Below are 7,500 nucleotides of genomic sequence, written 5' to 3' on the forward strand. Positions count from 1 at the left end.
GGTGCAAGCTAACATTTAAATCATAGCTCAGACACTCTAGAGTTTGCACAGGCATGTCTTGACGGAGCCCCTCCTGGTTCAAATTTAAGCAGCCACCTTCTTCAAAAATCAGTCAGATATATATATATATATATATATATATATATATATATATGTATATATATATATAGTAGAATAAAAAATTATGTTAATTACTGTACAAACTGTTCCAGCCACATTTATATTTATTTTTTTCTGGGCTGTACTCTCTAGCATCCACAGATAAACCGTTTCAAGCATGTACTCCCCTCTACTGGAAAGATCTTTGTCCTGTCTTACATAAATTTATAATGCGATAATATGCGATAATGACACGACATTGCTCGCGTCAGATTGAAGTTCTCGCATTTTTGTCTCGCCTTCTTCACATGGTTTGACTTAATTTTGACCCCTCTCCTTTTTGTTATTGTGAAAAACAAATTGATGTCAGTTTTTCATGCATCTGTCCTGTTATTGACAATGAATTTCGTCATAACATTATCAAAGTAGTCTGCGGATCCAATTTTTGTTATGATGTCATGTACATCCGTCCGCCCGTACAGACTGTCGGGGTGGAGGTGGATCCACTCAGCTACTTTGACAATGTTATGATGAAATTCATGATCAATAACAGGACAGACGCATGAAAAACTGACATCAATTCATCAAATGTACAGTAGATGATCAGGGCTACAAGACTTTAATATTAATAGCGGATCTCAGGCACGCAAAGGGTGCCAGCGGAGCACCATGGGTGAGAGTATCCATGCGAGAAATTTTTGTTATGATGTCACGTACATCCGTCCGCCCGTACAGACTGTTAGGGTGGAGGTGGGGAAGCCGGACAGCCTGTGGGAACAGGAGTGTTCGGACAATTTTTCTTGGCCGGAAATCGCATGGTAGCATTGCACTTGGCAACCGGTGTTTTTTGGCGGGAAATCATATTAGTGATGAGCAATAGGATAAAGAACAGGAAAGAGCATGAGAGAAGAGGCAACGAAATTTGAAAAAATTAAGCAAAGAAATCCTAGTAAAGATTAAAGAGTAAAGATTGTCAGTCAAACAGAAAATGTTGTGAAAGACATCACTGTGCGTGTAATTTCAGTTTTAGTTGACTAAAATTGTTGGTTATTGTTTGGAAGGCTTGTTTGTTTGCTGCATGCTGTCAGCTCAGAGGTGTTTGATCTGTTTGATCACTGTAAACTGTCCACACTAATGATGATTAATTCAATCTGTACTTTATGCAGAAGCATAGTTATTTCCATAAACATTTTATTGCTTTTTGGGGTTAAAAACGGGAGCTCCACTTTTAGGTTTGGCTTTATTTATTTTAGCAAAAGGTTCAGCAAAAAGCTAATTGCTAACCCTTTTATCTTAACGGTGAAAGCTGGTCGGAAATTGCAAAGGGAAAAAATTCAGTTGCAAATTAGACTGTATTGGTCGCAATTTCGAGTCTTGACTTACCATAAGCATGTAAATACATTGGACGAGCCTACATGTAATTATTAGTTCTACAAATTATTGCTTAAATTTGGAACCGCATAATCCGGTGTAATTTCTGCATAATCAACGCATGTTTACGCATAATAATTATGGCCAAAAATTTCCGCATAATCTTTAATTTTTTTCCGCATCCTATCAGAAGCCCAGACTCTAGCACTACTGAGGTTAACCATAATGAAAAATTTGATAATGCATGGTTACAAAATGTTTCTCCAGCTGACAATAATTGAGCCCTCATTGGCCAATTTCTGGAATAAAGACTGACATTTTGACAATAACTTCCTGTGTATACTTGTTATAATAACTGTTACTTTTTGTGAGTTTAATAAAAATAGTACTTACATGTATCTTTGCACCTTGAATGAATTAACATATTTAAAGTATTCTCAGTCTTCTGGTGACAATTAAACAGCTTGTTCTCCAGAGGCATATGGAGCAGGCTGCAAGAAATTAGAGGTACAATTAAATTTAATTACATTGTACAATTGCTACATGTAACAATAATAATGTAGACTAATAGATTCCTTTGGCATATTTATATAGTTACATGGACCAGTGGCACACCTGACCAGACATGCAATTAACTATCATGTATTGGTATTCAGGTCCATCATACAAGTTGCCCTCAGCTGTTAAACTGCTTATACACTGTACAACTATGAGTCTGAGAATTTTTAAACTACTGTGAGATTTCTCTATACAAACAGATAAGAAACTGGATCACAATCACCCTGACATTGTGTTTGTGTACAAACAAAACAAAAATTGCCTCATCTATTGCATGCCCTAGTGACAGAAGGGTATATATCAAACAAGAGGAAAAGGTCAACAAGATTAGTATCTGGATCTGGCAGTTGAGATAAAAGCCTTGTGGAAGATCAAGGAGTGTTAAAGTTGTCCCTGTTGTTATTGGAGCACTGGGTACTATTCCAAAGAGACTGGCTCGGGACTACATGTACATGTTTGCTGGGATAGAGTTGGCAGCTCTTGCTGGGATAAGCAACAATCCTCCAAAGAGTCCTTGAAGTCTAAGGCAGCTTGTTATGACCTGATGATGGGATTAAAATTTCTTGAAGTTTTGATTACAATGTACAGGGTGTACCATACAGTACACTGTACCTGCCATGAAGCTAAATGCACCATAATAATAATAATAATTTAATAATAATAATAATAATAATAATAATAATAATTATTATTATTATTATTATTATTAAATTATTATTATTATCATGGTGCATTTAGCTTTACAGCTTCATGGAATAATAATAATAATAATAATAATAATTATTATTATTATTATTATTATTATTATTGTTGTTTTTATTATCATTCTAATTATTATTATCATTATCCCAGAGCAAGCATGGCCAGGCTTTACTTAGCAAGGAATGAGGGCAGAAGAGGACTGAAATCAGTGGAGGAAACAATAAGATTAAGATCAGAAAAGTCAAGTCAACTTTATTTAGGCAGGGTAGCCCAGTCAGCCATGGCTACAATTATTGGCTCAGGAATGGATACATGTACATGAAGAAGAAACTGCAAAGGATCAGGCACTAACAACTTGATGGAGGGAGGTTATCATAGAAAAACAAGCCAGTCAACCACAAAATGCAGAATGTATAAATAGAGAGACAAAACTATATTTCACATTCTCCATTTGTGTAGCAAACTTGCACAATGTGAATGTAGTTCTAAAGAGACATGACAAAGTAGCTCAAATAATACACTAAAATCTATGTAAAAAATATTATCTCTCATACTCAAGGAATTGGTATGACCATGTTGAGAAGAAAGTGGCAGAAAATAGCAAAGCAAAGATACTTTTGGATTTCTCTAAACAAACAGATCATTGTTATACAGGCACAAAGAGCAGATATTGTTTTCAAAGACAATTAAGATCTAAATCACACATGGGTCATTAAGCCTACAAATAATTTTTTTTGCTATAAGCCTGTCATGTGTCAGGCCAGGCCACGGCACCTCATTTTCATTGTCTCGTTTTTCTTTTTTTCTTTTTTTTTCTTTTTTAAAAGTGGTTAGGGTGAGGGTTAAGGTTCAAATCTTTTGCATTGCCCGTAGCCGGACAGGAAGATCCTTCTTTTTCGTGTTTTAACGTCAGGCCTGAAACTATTTCTGCTCTAGCATGATCGGAATCCCGTGTAAGATCTTATGGGGTAAAATCACTTAACATTATGTCAATATTCATGTGGGAAGACACCACTGTTGTTGTTCAAATTATTCTTCAGTCATATTCGGAAGAATTTCAAAAAAAATCTTTCAAGATTCCATTCAAATATTTTAGAACTTTCTTCAGACCAATGTACAAAAAACAGTATTTAAAATTAAACCTTTGAAATATTCACATGCACATATTTTCTGTATCTAAATGAGGGTTGAAGATGAACTAGAAATAAATCTTTTTCCCAGTTCCATAACGTCCTCTGTTTCGGATACAGCATTTTTGAATTTCCGAATTTTTACCTTGCGTGACCCCAGGATACAGAGCTGATTGAAAAACTTGTCTCTTTCTATGATTCTCAGACATTTGTGGATTTCAAGTACATTACGAGAGGTGTTCATACACATGTATTTTATCAGAAACCCACAAGGGTTGAAACGTGTAACGGCCCCCTGTGTGCTGGGGAACAAGCTTCATCTGAATAATTATTCAATTTGCTAATTACCATATTTGGAACAACAAGAGCAAGGGGTTTCCAAATATGGTACTTAGCACTGAAACATTCAACCAATCAGTTCGCACTTAATATTCGGAAGCTGTGAACGTGCGTTACACGTTTCATGTTGGCAGTGTGGCCCAGTGGTTAGGGCGCTTGCCTTGAGATCGGGAGATCCCGGGTTCAAGACCTGCTCTGACCATTTGGTGAATTTGATCCTGGTAGTCCCTGGTTCAACTTCCCAGCTGCACTTGTAAATAGCCAACTGGCTTGCCTCTGGCCAGTTGGGATTCTTAACAGTTGTTGTTGTTCTGTTCTGTCGTTTCGTTGTGTTTCATTGGCCGTGAAAAGCCCCCATGGGGAGTGGTCAATTAAGCATGTATTGTATTGTTTCAACCCTTATGGGTTTCTGATTTAAGTAAGCACATTTGCGGAAAAGTGAACTCCAGGTGTTTTCGTTGATTACTGGCCACCATATTGGTGGACCACGGACGGTCTACCAACATGGCAGCATTGTGTGAAATGCTTCGGGAAATTGATAACTCAGAAACGATGTACCACACAGACCTGACAATTGGAGAAACGGTTTATATATTTGTCTTGAAATCATTTCAAGTTGTTGGCTTCTTTTATTGAACGGTTTTGAATTTGCTTTTTGTTGCATGACAATGAAAACAATCAAAACATGCGCACACTGCCCAATACTGTTTTGACAATACTGTTGCTTTCGTTTGCCATTCTATTGAGAATTCTTATGTTTTTGCTTTCTTTGTTTGTCATTCTAGTTGAACAAAATACATTTGTATATGTTTCAGCTTTTGTTTGTGCATAGGCAATAACGTTAGTTATTGAAGTCACGATAAGAAATGTAATTTGAGGCCCTAAAAATTCACTGTAAAACTGGTCATAAAATCTTATCAGTCCAATGAAAACACAAACAACATGCATTTGGGGAACAGTATCCTTGTTGATTCCACAGCACATGTACATTGCAGTGTTATTTAATTTAAATCAATGCACCTGTAAAAATACAGTTTTACTTTGCATCATATCAGAAGACCCTGATCAGCCTGTCCGGTCAGACTGATCGTTTGCCAGTCAAAACCTCAAGTTTACCGGACAAATGTCTGATGACCGGTGTATGTACATGCATCAATACCTACATGTAGACATGGAAGAGTACAAGAGAAGAAAAAGGAGAAAGTGGAGAAGTACTAAGACTTGGCAAGGGAGATTCAAAGATTGTGGAACACCTCATGATCAGCAAAAGTATTACTGGTTGTACAGTAGGAGAATTGGGAGCTGTGGCAAAACAGTACTGGAGAAGGAGTTGAAAAAGCTGGATATCAAGAAGGAAGTACCGGTAGTAGCAGAGTACAATTTTAGCTGCCCCACTGGGATCAGCAAGGATACCGAGGAGAGTATTGGATATCTCAGGGTAGAGGTTCAAATGGGATACCAATACAGAAACTGGCTGTCACAGAGCTGAGAAAATCAACAATGAAAGTAATAATAATAATAATAATAATATGATGATGATGATGATGATGATGATGATGATGATGATGATGATGATGATGATGATGTATTGATACCATTGACATTGATTTTGAGGAAGAGATAAAGCAGGGTACGAATTAAGAAAGGGGTATGTTACCGTAAATCAGTTGTTCTTTATGGATGACCTTTAACCGTATGGAAACAATGAAAAACAGCGGAATTCCTTGATCAATACAGTATGTGTATATAGCTAGGATACTGGAATGAAGTTTAGCATTAAAAAATGTGGGTTTTGGACTTTTGGTCACTAAACGGGGAAAGTTAGAAGAAAGCAGGGGAAAAACATTACCGAATTATCAGCTGATGACGCAGATAGACAAAAATAAAGTGTACATTAAATACCTCAGGGTTTTTGAAGCAGACAACATGAAACATACAGAAATGAAAGATATAGTCAGAAAAGAGTACTTCATATGGGTGAAAAGCACATTATAAAACTCAAAACTTAATGCAGGAAACACAAGATTTGCCTTGAATCCAAGAGCAGTGTCTGTGATAAGGTATGGGGTTGGTATTATATTTTGGAAGAAGGATAAACTGGAAGAAATTGCCCAAAAGACAAGGAAGCTTTTAAGTATTTATCAAACTTTAATCATACAAATAACATTGAGAGACTATATTAATTTGCCACGGCAAATTGGTGGAAAGGGTTTGATTAGTGTAGAGGACCGTGTTAACCCATTGACACCTGGGAGGGATGACACTTGATAGATTTTACTCTGTCTAATGCCAGACGATTTTACTCGTCAATGGGGGGCATCCTAGGGCGTTTTAAGTGTGAATGGGTTAACCCACTGACCCCCTGGGAGTGATAGATTTTACTCTGTCTAACGCCAGACGATTTTACTCGTCAATGGGGGGCATCCTAGGGCGTTTTAAGTGTGAATGGGTTAACCCACTGACCCCCTGGGAGTGACAGATTTTACTCTGTCTAACGCAAGACGATTTTACTCGCCAACTGGAGGCGTTCCAGGGCGTTTGAGGTGTCAGTGGGTTAAACACTTAAAAACTATGTCCCTCAACAATATGGAAAATGAAAGTCTGCGAAAATATGCGGCTAGGAGTGGTGAAATCTTCATCAGAGAAGTGAGCAATAAGAACTTCCCAGGAAAAGGCAAGGAGAAAGAAGATATTAAAAGGGACCTATTACAGAAGTACACCAGCAATGCTCGATATGGAAAGTTTTATGGAAACACAGAGCTTATCAGAGATAAAAGATGAAGATGTTTCAGGAAAGTGTGGGATGTGTGGTCCGCCAGAGATGAGACAGTTCTGCATGAGCATTACTGTATCAGACTAATCAGAGCGAGTGCAGTGCACTACATGTAGCATGGCGAAGTGATAAAATTGCGCAGGTAATACACTGGAAGATGTGCCATCGATTCAATATGTAAGTCTCAGAGATGTGGTATGATCATAAGATTGAAAAGGTTGGGAGGTAATCTACAATTGGGAGGTAATCTACAATAGATAAGTTACGGGGCAAACGCGAGGGGTGCCGGGGGCTATGTAAACTGAAAAAAACATGGAAATCCAGCAAACAACTTCCGCTTACCTCATGTTTGGCACGACTTGTGTTTGCTTTCTGCGTTAGTTAAATGGCAGCTCAAGGACAAAAATCCATTCGGAAAATGCTTTGTCTACAACAGCGAATTCCATGAGACCGTTGTCTTCGAGGACTTTTAAAAATGCAACCGAGTAATCTCGTTCCCAGAGCCCGGGTGTGAAGTACGATGCATTG

At 37.7% G+C, this 7,500-nt stretch overlaps 1 long non-coding RNA gene across 1 annotated transcript in view; it reads right to left on the bottom strand.

The window, feature by feature from the left end:
* LOC138033178 (uncharacterized) overlaps nt 1-7,457 on the bottom strand; it is a 10,847-nt gene extending 3,390 nt beyond the window's left edge. The window contains exons 1-2 of the long non-coding RNA XR_011128589.1: nt 7,315-7,457; nt 1,864-1,961 (exon numbers count right to left, since the gene is read on the bottom strand). This is a non-coding gene — a long non-coding RNA (uncharacterized lncRNA). The remainder of the gene's footprint in view (nt 1-1,863; nt 1,962-7,314) is intronic.
* Between the last annotated feature and the right edge of the window lie 43 nt (nt 7,458-7,500).

This window comes from Montipora capricornis, chromosome 14, assembly GCF_036669925.1.
Source record: "Montipora capricornis isolate CH-2021 chromosome 14, ASM3666992v2, whole genome shotgun sequence".
Classification (NCBI taxonomy): Eukaryota; Metazoa; Cnidaria; class Anthozoa; order Scleractinia; family Acroporidae; genus Montipora; species Montipora capricornis.